The sequence below is a fragment of the Lissotriton helveticus genome, chromosome 4_1, assembly GCF_964261635.1.
Source record: "Lissotriton helveticus chromosome 4_1, aLisHel1.1, whole genome shotgun sequence".
NCBI classification, from domain to species: Eukaryota; Metazoa; Chordata; class Amphibia; order Caudata; family Salamandridae; genus Lissotriton; species Lissotriton helveticus.
Genome location: NC_136063.1, coordinates 384015192 through 384029164, shown reverse-complemented (window position 1 = coordinate 384029164; position 13973 = coordinate 384015192).

Below are 13973 nucleotides of genomic sequence, written 5' to 3'. Positions count from 1 at the left end.
AAGACTACTTTTCAAGTAGAATCTTAGATAACAGGGACTCCTCGAAAGAGCTTTTTAAAATTGTTAAAGAGCTCTGCAGCCCTGCCAACCTCTCGGCCAACTTAACTCCCTTTCAAACAGGCTGCGACAAAATGAACACCTTCTTTTGCGAAAAAATAGACAAGATCTATTCATCCTTCCCTAAACTTAACACCGACTGCCTGCTGGACCACGAGTCCCCCTCCTCCAAAACCTACTGCACTAGCTTTGGCCCTTACTCCGAAGAGGAAGTAGGTAAAGCTATGCTCGAAATCAAATCTGGCTCCCCCCTTGACCCTTGCCCTCATCATATCTTCCGGCAGCTCACTCCCCTGATCTACCCCGCTGTAACTCAGGTAATAAATCACTCACTAGAAACTGCAGAGTTCCCATCGTGCTGGAAGACCGCCACAGTCACCCCCCTGTTAAAAAAAGCTGGATTAGATATCAACAACCCAGCCAACTACAGGCCTATTTCCCAACTTCCCTATCTATCGAAAGTCCTAGAGAAACTGGTCAACAGACAACTGGCCAGTTTTCTCGAAGCAAACAATCTGCTGGACATCACACAGACGGGCTTCAGGGCTAATAACAGCACAGAAACTACTCTCCTAGCTGTGCTGGACAATATCAGGATGCATGTCGATCAGGGAAAGACAGTGGCCTTGATACTGTTGGATCTCTCGGCGGCTTTCGACACCGTCCCCCACCAACTGCTTCTGGAAACCTTAGCATCCAAAGGTATAAGGGACAAAGCTCTGGGTTGGCTGCGGTCTTTCCTGTCGGACAGATCACAGTCAGTGCACATGGGTAACTTCTCATCCCCATGCCGGAACATCAAATATGGGGTCCCACAGGGGGCCTCACTAAGCCCAACTTTGTTCAATATCTTTGTATCATCCCTGGCAGGAATAGGTAGAAAGTGGGGCGTGGAAATCTGTTCCTATGCCGACGACACCCAACTTACGGTCATCCTGGACGAACAAAACAACCCCAAAGAAAGGCTCCTCAACTGTCTTACCGAGCTGGCCGAATGGATGCATCAACATTGCTTAAAACTCAATGCTGACAAATCCGAGATCCTTCTGTTCGGCAGCCATACTGAGCTGTGGAACGACAGCTGGTGGCCAAAAGCGCTGGGCACTCCACCAACCCCGGCACAAACTGCGAAAAACCTTGGAATAACCATGGATACTGCACTTTCCATGAAGACTCATGTAGCTGCCATTTGTGGCAAAGGCTTCGGAATCCTGAAAATGCTCAAAAGAGTCTTCCCCTGGATTCCACTGGAGTGCAGAAAGATCCTGGCCCAGTCACTCTTGATGAGTAGGCTGGACTACGGCAACTCTTTGTTCGTAGGCATGGCCGAGTACCTTTTCTCCAAGCTCCAAATGGTGCAGAACGCAGCAGCCAAAGCATATGCATGAAAAAGAAATACGACTCGGCCAAGAGCTGTCTGCGCCACCTCCACTGGCTACCAATGAGGCAAAGAGCCTCTTTTAAAATGATGCGCATCACCCACATAGCACTTCACAAAACTGGCCCCCTCATCCTCAGAAACAGGATGCAGTTCTATGCGCCCACTCGGAACCTCCGCTCTCAATCCCTGGCTCGCGCAAAAACCTGCAGGGTAAAGAGAGCCAGGATGGGCGAACGCGCTTTCTCTCATATTGCAGCCGCCAAATGGAACGAACTACCTACAGCGCTTCGACTCACAGAAGACCACCTGACATTTAGGAAGCAGCTAAAAACCTTCCTCTTTCCTCTCCCCGAATAAACCCCCTCTTGGCTTCCATCCATGCTACTCTCACATTAGCGAGCATAGCGCCGTGATATCCTAGCCAGGATGATTGTTAGCGCTTTATAAAAACCTAAAATAAAATAAATCAGCAAGGTGGAAAGAGGGAGTGGGGACACGGGAGCACGCCCTGTAAATAAATAATAACACCGAGCAAACATTTGCACCTCGAGTGCGTCAGTGTTTGCCCTGTGGTGAAATATTCGCAAATCGTGACGCAATTAGATGTATCAATGTTTCCGATCGCAATTGTGGTCACACACCATTGATAAGTTACTGTTACTGCAAGGGAAGTCGTAAATGATTTGCAATGGTGAAACCATCCCAGTTGGTCAGATTTCCTTGTGATAACTAGTTGACTGACCTCGGGGGAAGAAGGCTCACTGCCTGCACCCCATAAGCCCTCAAGGTCTTCCCAAAGAGGGACCATTGTTTTAAAGCAGTACATATTCCTTGAAGGAACTCTGGCTGCTTTAAAAAAGAATGTCCTGTTTAGAAATGTGGATACAGGGATGGTGGCCTGCTGGTCCTTGCAGGCGACCAATCCTGTTTGGTGCACAATTGCAGAGTTGCAAATAGTGAGCTGCCTAATTAATATTCATTAGGCAGGTTGCTTTCTGACCCTCTGTGGCTGATCATTGTACGGTGCCACCTATTAGTATATAGTTTGCAACACAAATAGATAGGAAGGAAGTAAAAAGACATCAGACTCCTATTTCCGTATTTTTTTCTATTGTAACTTTTGTTAGGGATTTAAAGAAATCAACATTCATTCGGGTGAACAGCAAACGCATATAGTAAAAGCACAATCTCTTTCATCAGCTAGCACAGGGAGGAAAAAATAAGTATGAGCAAAACACCTTCCATAGAAAAAAATCTTTTGCGAAGTCATTTTTAATGTCACCTGTAGTTCTTTGCTGGATGAAGTAACTGTCTGTGATGTAACTCAAAGATGAATGACTCCTTAGCATTTGAAACCCCTTGGGATCATTTCACTATTCTTGTAAAAACATTCATAAAATATTTCTAAACTATAGAAAACCAAGGCTTGTTGAAAATGTTTGAATCCACACGTGAAAAACTCAGTAACATGATGTGAAAAAGAGAAATGCTGGTTTTCTGATGGCTGACTCGGGCGCCCTGTTTAGTAACTATTTCAGCTTTGCAGACTTCGCCCTTATCGGATTGCGCAGCCACGGACAGGACATGCTGTTTTGTTTCTTGCTCAACAATGCCATTACTGATGTCGCAGCACGCAGTTGCTTCACTTTTAATTTCCACAGGGGACCATGGAATTGTAATCGTTCTATTATAGTGACGTGAGTTATGTGGGCACCGTCGGTAGCTATTTTAGTATATTTTACTGTAGACACATTTGGCAGAGAACATGAAACAACAGAAACTGATAAAAAAAAAACTCAGCTAGTACAAAATGCAGATGTAGCTTCAGATTCTCCCTGATGTGGATACAGAGACTCACCGTGACATCATCATTCAAAGCCACAGAGAAATAGACCCAGTCACACAGAGCCGGACAGCAGCCTCTTTGGACAGGGCTCGCTGACAGTCAAACGGCTTCATTGAAAACAGATTGTTCTTGTGCATTGATGAGCACAGGTAGATATGCTTTAAATGGGAAGCGTATGCCTTTCTTGGCATACCTCATTTTTTAACAGCACAGAAGAGTCAATATGTAGCAGCACAATCTGCCATTCAAATGAAGAATCAATTCATGTCTACCAGCGCCAGAGTCGTTGCATGCGCCTCCACGCCGTTTGGATGTCTTAGAATGTTCATGAGTATAGAAATCATGGCATTTTCCTCCTTTTGGACATCATGGCACCACCGCTCGTTCCAGATTCCTGATTTGTTCCTCCACCTGTTTAACACTTGCCTTCAATTTGGGAGCATGACAAGCCTAGTTGTATCAAACTCAAAACAAGCCCACAATTTTTAAAATTCACAGCACATCCACTAGATTAAGGGAGTGATTTTGGTGGATAGGGTACTCCATCACAGTGGGACAGTGTACCCTGTCGGCCAAGCTCGCAGTCCACCTGCCTCCTTTAACGAAGGGGGATGGTTATCTTTCAGTTTGCAGAGGCCCCGTTGGCACTGTCAGAAGAAGGAGACATCAGACACCCTGGAGCAGCAGGAGCCTTCAGAGTAAACTTAAAGGGAGCACCACTGGGCCAGGGGCTATCTCTAAATAGGATGGACTACTGTCTGTCAGGATAGAAGACCTTAAGTCCTCTGCCACTCTGATGGATGGTAGCTTATCCTCCAAAGTCTAAATTAGGCTCAAAGTATCATATCATGTTTACCAATTTAACAAAAATAGTCCTCATTTTTGGGATATCATATCCCAGGCACATACATCTGCTTAGCTAAGTGCTAGGCGATGTCTTCATATTGGAGCTAGACCCAAGGCCTACACACTGCTACAAATTCATAGCTTCCATACATATACCTGTTCCACTGAATAGACACTTAGGCCCCCATTAGGATGGCGGGCAGACTTTGCCTGCCCGCCATCCCATCGTGGAAATGGACCGCCTGCCATAAGAGTGGGGGTCCCGTGGGGGGAATTAGGATGCGCCCACCACACTGGCGGGCGCACCCTGTATTTTTAACATTGCGGCGGGCGGTGCTGAATGCACCGCCTACCGCAATGTTAAAAATACATGTTGTGCATTTCAAAGCACAACGTGACAGGCACCGCGCCGTGCCTGCCACGTTGTCCTTTGAAATGCAGGGGGGTACCATGGGTACCCCCCATGTGCACCCCCACCTCCCGGAGTCCTTGGGGGCCCGCAATGGGCCCCCAAAGTGGACTCCGCAATGCCACCACGGAAAGGCATTGGTAAATGCCCCTCCAAATATGGCTGGCGGTGTCTGATAGACACCGCCACCATATTAACCCTTCTCCGCCCCGGTCGCAAGGCGACCAGGGCAGAAAATTGGCGGACGGTCTTTCCGTCCGCCGCGGACCCCCCATCCATGCTAATATGGTGGGGGGTCATTCCGGCATCGATGGCGGGCCGATCGCCCCCGTGGCTACCGTCAGCCTGGCGGGGGCGATCCGCCCGCCATCCTAATGGGGTCCCTAGTGCTCACATGCATGAACCTGCCCCTCATTTTTATTCCTATCCAGATAACTCTTCCTCCGAGCCCAAGATACATACCTCACACATTCAGTGCTTCTGGTCCACAACTCTCCCTGTCTAGGACACAATCGTCCACCCTTGCTGTCACAATTAGACACTTGATCTGCACAGATACACACCCGCTAAATCACTGCAATATGTCCTGTAAATATATCATCTTTGCACACACAAATCTCATGCACTGTTCCTGACTGCGATATTCACATACCTCTTCTCTTAGGGACCAATTACGATGTCGGTCGTAAAGCCTCTGACCTTAGGTCAAAGGCTTTACGACCGACATCGTCAGTTTCAATTACGACCAGCTGATCATGATACAGATGGTCAAAATTGAAACCGGCCGGTCATTCTGGCTGGCTTCCAACAGGCTCAAGGAGCCCGTCGGCCCGTAATCCATATGGATGGCAGTTTACTCCGTCAGGATTACGATGCAAGGTTTCCGGCAGGGTTTCCATCCTGACCTTTCCAAACATGGAAACCCTGTCGGAAAGTGTGTTTGGAGGACCCCTAGCAAGGATTAATTACCTTCCTGCACAAAAAGAATTCTCAGAGGCATTTTACTCTTTCTAAGTGTGCTGCAGAATGCACCCACGATCCACCCATGGAAAACCTTCCCAGGGCAGTAGCGCGAGTCAGCAATTTACGGTGTCTGCATTGCTCCAGATTTACCAACCAGCTCAGAGCCAACCAAGGTGGCCTTGTATCGCTTGGTAAAACTGACTTAGGGAATGTGATGCCCTTTTAACACCCTATGTGTTGCAAGGTCAATGCAATCCCTTTATAAATCTGGCCCTTGGTGCCTCAATTGATGTAACTCATTTCATATAAACCTATACTGACTCACCTTTATTCAAGTCCCCACTGGAAATATTATGCGAAGCGGTGATAGAAGATAATACATAGTTAGCCAATTTAATGGCATGATTGATGTTTCATGCTGTTGTTTTGGGTATTACACAAATTGTAGGACAAAGTATCACATACGTTAGATATTTGTTTGAATTGGTGCTCATTGATTTCTTCGTATTATATATCAATGTTTGAATGATATTGTGAGATCATGTTCCAAATTCCAATGCATTTTCATATCTATAGTTTTCTGTTTTCAGTGTTTCTGTTTTTTTTTTATTACAGTGGTTTTCAGTGTTTATACATTTTGGTGTCACAAGTACTTGCTGCAGACTGTGTTTTTCTAATGTTATCAAAATATATTAAAATATGACATTTTTACTGTTGCAGAGTTATCTCCAACAGGAGGTGACATAAATATTAGCTGGCGCACCCCCTTAGTTCACAAAAGGCTTGGAAAACTTAGATATGACCTTAGATGTTCTAGCTGGACATCGACCTCAGTCAAGGTTCGACCATTACATTAAATATCAGCTGGACCGAGAGCAGGAAGCAGCTGGCTTGACTTGAGTGCTGATATGATGAGCTGGAGCAATCATTTGCAGGTCAGCTGCAGGCATGGAAAACACTCCTGTGCCCTTAAACAGGTGCACTGGCAGAAACAGGGAGAGTGCCCCCTATTACAAGTAATCGTACCCCCGGGGCAGACGCATACTTGCACTGCTGTGGGGGAAGTGCATTAATAGAGGATGAACTGGCTGACTGAAGCAGCTGGGGCGTCTTTCTCTGCACAGACGTCACGCCATGCGCACTTCGAAGGGGGCAGAGATTTCCCCTGCATGTAGGTGTGTAGCATCGTGCTACAAAGAAACACCAACACTGGGACTTATTTAAGGGAGCTTTATTATTTGCTTCCACTACCTTCCATGTCCCTACTCTAACTGCCCCTTTCCTGTTCAGTCCCCTCCTCTTCCTGTCCACCCCCTAACTCCACCCACAACCACTTGCCTGCTAACTTCACAACATCTCCCCCTTTTGTGACAAACGAAACAAACATACTGACTTTTCAGTCCATCTCTTCAATGAGTCTTTTGGGTGGACGTGTGTCACGATGAGGTCGTGGTGACCGTGCTCTCAGACCAGTATTGTTCATTGGCTCATGGATTGGATCGGTGTTGTCCCGATCTTCAGAATGTGGTTCTTCTGACCCGGGAGTGTCCATGTCACTCCTCATGATTCCAGTGACATCTCGTGATAGCTTCTTGAAATGTGAAATGTTTCTCGTGACTCTCCGATGCTCCGATTCCGCAGTCAGCATCGTTCCTTTCCTTTTCGTGATTAGTAGAGGTTCATCCTTGAAGGGGCAGTCGGTTTTCCGTTGCTGTTCTTGTTTGACGAGAACACTATCCCCTTCATTTAAAGACAGTGACCTCGCTCTTCTCCGGCGGTCTGCATACGACTTCATTCTGTCTTTATTGCGTTTGTCCGTAAGCATCATCTCTTGATGATCCACTGCAGGTGATGACGTCTGCAAGGCCCCTTCCCACGTTGGAATGCGATTCCTCATGGGGCGTCCTAGCATGAGCGTTGCCGGGGACTGCCCAGTTGTTGCGTGAGGGGTTGTTCTATAGGCTCGGAGGACCTCGTTGAGAGCCACTTGCAGATCTTTTCCCTCCGTATTAGCATGCTGGAAAGTCTTCTTGAGAGTGGCCATGAATCTCTCAATTGTTCCATTCGCTTGTGGCCAGAGGGGTGTTATCCTGCGATGATGGAAATCCAGATGTCTCGCAAAAGCTGCAAAGTCTTGCCCGTTGAAAGGGGGTCCATTGTCCGTTTTTACCTTCTTGGGAACACCCCAGGTGGCGAATACTTCATCAAGGACCTTGATGGTACTAGTAGCATTTGTGGATGGTACAAAGTAGGCCATGGGATATCGAGAGTGCTCATCGATGATGGCTAGCACATACTTGCCGGATGACAGGGGTCCATAGAAATCAATGGCAATCTCCTGCCATACTCCAGAGGGCAACGTGGTCATATGTAATGGTGCCGGAGGATCACTCTTGCTGGTGAGCTGACAGAGGTGACAGTCCTTTAAAGTCTCTTCTACCAGTTGATCCAGATAAGGAAACCATACTCGTTCCCATAGTGCACGTTTGGTCGACACGATTCCTCTATGCCCTTCATGTGCAAGGGCAACCACTCCTTGCCTCAACTGAGTGGGGATCACAATACGCTGGCCTCGCAGTAATATGCCATCAGTGGTGGCTGACAGTTCACCACAGACATGTTGAAAGGCCTGCATCTCTCGTTTGATCATGGAATCAGTTTCTTCATCTTGAGGGTCATGTCTCCACCTGTTGTTTCGAACCCTGCGAAGAACCTTCTGCAGGACACTGTCTTGAGCCGTACTTTCCCGGATGGTGTCCATGGGGATAGCTGGGGGTAAGGCTCTGTCAGTCACGAAATGTATGTATTCTTCTGCAATGGATGACTTTGATACTGACGATGCAAGTGGGTGCCTGGACATGTAATCAGCCGGGTTTTCTGATTTACCAGGCTTGTGAATGATGGTGAAAGTATATTCTTGTAACCTTAAGCCCCATCTTTCAAACCTTGGGGGCATCTTTGATCGTGGGTTTCCGTAAATGGTGACAAGGGCTTGGTGGTCTGCGATTAAAGTAAAATATTTTCCGTATATGAAGACATGAAAGTGTTCGCATGCCCATACAATGGCAAGGCTTTCCTTCTCGGGCTGCGAGTAAGCCCTCTCCTGGTCCGTCAGGCTGCGGCTCGCATAGGCAATGATGCGGCGTTGATCAGAATCGTTGGTATACTGGGCCAGGATGGCTCCGAGTCCGACGGGGCTGGCATCTACAGTTATTTCGGTTTTCCTTTGCGGGTTGAAATATGACAAGTGATCTGCAGACTCCACCGCCTTCTTGATTTCTTTGAAAGATTGCTCACATTTAGGAGTCCATTCAAATGGTTGACCTTGTTTGGTCAGGATGCGGGGAGGATGACTGAGTGTTGCGTAGTCCCTGATGTACCGGGCACAATAACTAGCCATGCCTAGGAATGATCTGAGCTCACTGACGTCTTGGGGGTGTTGTTCAGGGTCATGATCTTGTCAGGATCAGGCTTCATGCCAGCACTGGAGAAGATATGGCCAAAGAATTTCAGTGTATTCAGGTGAAACTCACATTTCTCTTTGTTTAGAGTCAGGTTGGCCTCCAGTAGTGCATGACAAACCCGATTGAGTGCAATATTGTGTTCTCGTAGATCAGAACCATAGACAAGTATGTCATCGCTATAGTTAAGCGTGTTGGGAATGTTTTGAATCACTTGTCTGATTGCTTCCTGAAATATTTCGGCTGCGGATGAAACTCCAAAGCTCAGTCTTTTATACCTAAACAACCCAAGGTGAGTTGCAAACGTGGTGATATATCTTGACTTGGTATCAAGCTCCAGCTGATGGTAACCTTTATTCAAGTCCAACTTGGAGAACACTGTAGCGCCATTGAGGGCGGCGATCATATCGCTCAGATGGGGCCCTGGGTGTCGTTCTCTCTCGATTGCAGTATTGGGCAGGCGCATGTTCACACAGAGTCTGACTTTGTTGGCAGTGCCCTTCTTGGGTACTATAACTACTGGGGATACCCACGGAGTTGGGCCATCCGTGCGCTCAATGATGTCAGCAGCTAATAGATCCTGGAGCTCTTCCTCAACAGCTGATTGAAGATGGAATGGTACTCTTCGCGGATGTTGGGCGACGGGTCTGACTTGTTCATTGATATGTAATCGCACTTGACAGTCTTTTAATTTGCCTAGTCCTTGGAATAGTCTGGGAAATTGACGGGTCACATCTTGATTGCCGCTAACCTTGAAGAGGATTTCCACTAAGTGAAGACGTTCAACGGTCGGAAGGCTCAGCAGACAGTCCGCTTCTGGGCCTTTGATGACATGAATGACCGCTGAAATGGCTGTGTCCTCATGCTTGAGGGTCGTCGAGAATTTCCCAAGGCAGGGAAGTGGCTTCTTTGCCATCCATGTGAAAACCCTCACGGGCGCAAAGGTTAGGGGAGGACGTGGACTCATTCTTTTGTATTCGGTGACCGGAATGTAGTTCAAGGATGCGCCGGAATCTAGTACGAACTTTGTGTCGTGGTTTCCGACTGTGATGTCTAAGCGAGGATACGTTTTCAGTTGATCCGGATCGGCAGCTAGGTTCAGGTATTCGATGGTGTATGCTGAGTCTCGGGATGAAGGTCTCGAGTCCTTGGATGGCGATCTCCGTTCCCACCTGGACCGCCGTGACTCTCTGCTGGAGTGTGATGATCCAGAGGACTGCTCAGTCAGTTCCTGAACGGCTCGCGCATGGTGTCTTCGGGTGTCGGACCGGGATGTCCTCGAAGTGCTGTTACGTGTGTCATACTGAGACTGAGACGTTCTGGTTGCACTGCTTCGTCTCTCTTTATTGTATTCCCCACACATCGCTTCGAAATGATTGGTCCGACCGCACTTCCGACACCTCTGGCCCATGGCAGGGCAGCTGTCCACGTGGGGATAATCATACCCACACCTGTAACATTTCTTCATTCTCTCCGATCTTCTATCTTTCTTCCACGGCTCTCGCCGCTGGTATCTCGATTGGTCTTGATGGGAGGGCGGACGTGACCTCCATTGTCTGTCTCTTGAGCTCCTTCGACTGTCACTTTTGGCATGAACTCGGTGCACTTGTTCGTGATTTCCTTTGTGTCCCGTTTCGATGTCTGCGGCGTACTCCTCCGCCTGGTCATAGACACGTGTCATCTCTTCTATGTCATCTAAGCTATGTTCTTTCCGCAATAACCGTCTTCTCAGTTGATCAGAGTGACATCCATCTATTATTTGGGACTTAATAGCTGCATCCGTCGAGAAATTATCGAATTCACAATGTTTGGCTAGTCTCCGCAGGCGCATCATGAAGGCACTCATGGGCTCTTCTTTCCCTTGACGAGCCGAATGGAACGTGTGGCGTTTGTAGTCCACATTTTTCTTGTGAAGAAATCTTTTATTGAGGGCGTCACGCACTTTGACATATGTGTCCGCCTCAGCAGCAGGAAGGTCTTTGATTATTTTGACTATTTCCCGCCCTGCCAGGTTGCGCAGGGCGATTAGCTTCTTTTTGTCCTCGGTCACTTCCGACCCTTCGATGTAGTCTTCAAATTCTTCCAGCCATTCTTGCCAACTGGGGCCCATGCTTCCCCCAGTGATCACTTTGAGAGGCTCGGGCGCACACAGGTGCGATCCACCTGCAACCTTGGGCTTGACGTCACCTTGTTGCGGTGGATTGGCTTCATCGTCAGACACCATGGTGACTGATAGGCGTTCCGCGTACCTTAATATTATGTTCGGTTTCCACTATTAATGTGATCGTTGAGGCGCGGCTGTGTCACTGTCTGTTTCCGTTTTATTTAATTTTCGTTTCAGTTGACAATGCTTGTTTATTTTCAGTTGACAATGCTTGTTTATTTTCAGTTGCTGATGCTTGTTTATTTTCTGTTGCCAATGCTTGTTGCCTTTGCTCAATGCCTGACTCCAAAATGGCCGCCGGTGGTTTGCACAGGGAGGGTGTCCCGAAGGTCGCCTGACTTAAAGATGGCCGCCGTGAGTAGCTGCAGGTACTACTTTCTCCTCTCTTGACCCAGCTCTTTTCGGCATGTCAGGACTCACCGGCGGACGTCCTCTGGGGCAGCACCCTCCAAGCTTGGCTCCCTCTGGTCACTGCTACAGGCAGGTGAGGTTGGGGTGGGCTCCCGCCTTACTTCTCAGGGTCCTCGGCAGTGGCATGCCAAATCTCACGCATCCGGCGTGAGATTTTCCGACGTCGGAGCGCTCCAAAGCTCCGGTTTCTTCGCGCTCAGCAGCGCTGGGCAGCAGGCCGTCGTGGGGCACTCGTCTTTGTAATTTCCACTCCCCAGGCCACAGCAGTCATCAGGGTGAGTTGGGGTGGGCTCCCAACTCACTTTTGTAGCTCCCGCTCTCCGGTGCCGAAAGCGTGCCAAAGCTCACGCATTAGGCGGGGCTCGCGCTTTCGGCGCAAAACTGTTTTCTTCTCGGGCGTTTCAGCGCTCGATGCAGTGGCTCCCTCAGTGCTCTCAAGCGTCACTGGGACTTCAGAGTCACCTGCTGCTGGCTTCTTTCCCGGTGGGTCAACACCTTCTGGCAGCGGATCTCTTCTCTCGACGCTGCAGGGGACAGGGCACATTCAGGTAGTTCTGTGGGCTGCTGTCATGCACATCCCACCCTCGTCGCCAGTTGTAGCATCGTGCTACAAAGAAACACCAACACTGGGACTTATTTAAGGGAGCTTTATTATTTGCTTCCACTACCTTTTCTGTCCCTACTCTAACTGCCCCTTTCCTGTTCAGTCCCCTCCTCTTCCTGTCCACCCCCTAACTCCACCCACAACCACTAGCCTGCTAACTTCACAACAAGGTGCAGGGGGCATCTGGGGGCTTCACGAGACCCTCTATTCACCCTGCAGAGGGGCACACTGACTGTGCACCATCTCTTAGCGATGCACTGTCAGTGTACCCCTGACAGCTTCTGCACCTACATCCATAACACAGTACAGCCGTAGAGGCAAAGTGTTTCCCTCATTAGCATGTGCGTTTCTAGGTGTTTTGCCGCCTTAGGCAAGTATTGAAAAATGCCGCTCCCTCCCTTTTACTACCATCACTCTCTCCCCCTGTCATCCAGGGCAGAAGAAATCAATGCATTAGATATAAAATAACTTGCATTCAACACTAAACAATAAATGCATCAAACATTAAATAACTAAATAAGCACTGTTCATGATATTTTATTTTGTTTTTAAATTTCTCTCTTCTAACTTCAATGGTGTTTTCTAAGGCCATTGCACTCTATGCCACAACACTGCACTCTACGTCAGTGCCACTCTAGTTTACTCAGAACCACACTACACCGTCCTACTCTACGCCACTGTACTCTATGACACTCCACTATACTCTACGCCACGCCACTCCACTCACTATGTTCTGCTCCACTCCACGCCACTCTAGTCTACTGCATTTCACTCAACTCTATGCCACGTCACACCACTCAACTCTGCTCTATGCCACGCCATTCTACATCACTCTACTCCACGTCATTCCACTCTACTCAACTCCACGCCACACCACTCTATGCCCCTCCTCTCCATTCCACGCTGCTGCACAACATGGCTAAAAGACACGGGCAAAGCCAATAGCTCTCGCGCAGGTGAAACCTATTGGCTTTGAAAAGCCATTTATTTATGCTAGAAGTCATTTACATAATGCATATTTTTCCATTAGTGTGGCCTCAAGCGCAAAGTAACGCTTGCCAAAATACAAATCGTTTGCTATGTGTAAAAATGACAAAATAAGAGAACATTGATAGTTTTACCCTTCTACCAACCCACCAGCTAAAGATAGTCCAGTGGGTTCAACGCCTGCTGCTAGGGCGCTTGCATAACTAGAATGCACTATCAATGGATCATTTAGGGCCTATTCAGTCTATAAGCCGATCTGGGCAGCTAACATATGTAACACATAGCTGTGGTTATCAAAATAAAAACCCGTGAGCCAGTGCGCTTCTAAGCTGCAGGTCCTTGGTGTAGGTGCTTTATAATGACAATCATTGCTATGCTTCACTGCACGGGATGCAAGTGTGGGCGCACACGTATTACTGATGGGGCAATTTTTTAAGTACTTCAGAGAGATGCAGTGATTTTCTTTGTGCGTAAAAGGAAACAAGCCTTTTCACTACACTTAAAATTCTGTGCATCGCAGTCCCTTCCCCAGCCTACTTCCCTACACCAACACCGCAGGGTCGAGGTCACAGAAAGCAGAATTATCCGTTGCTTTGATGAGAGCACTACATTTTTCATTACAATCTTTCTCCCGGGGATTGTCATTTAATAATTTCTGCTTTACAGAAGTCTCCATCTGGGAGGTAGTATGGTGCGTGGCACAACGAGGGTTCTTCGTGGGTCTGGTGACAGAGGGCACGAGCAAGCGCACAGGGGCAGCTTCAGGGCACAGTTAGTGGGTTTTGGCACATGGATGGCCTATGCGGAGGGTTCTACGGGGGGTCTGGTGGCAGAGGGCTCCTCA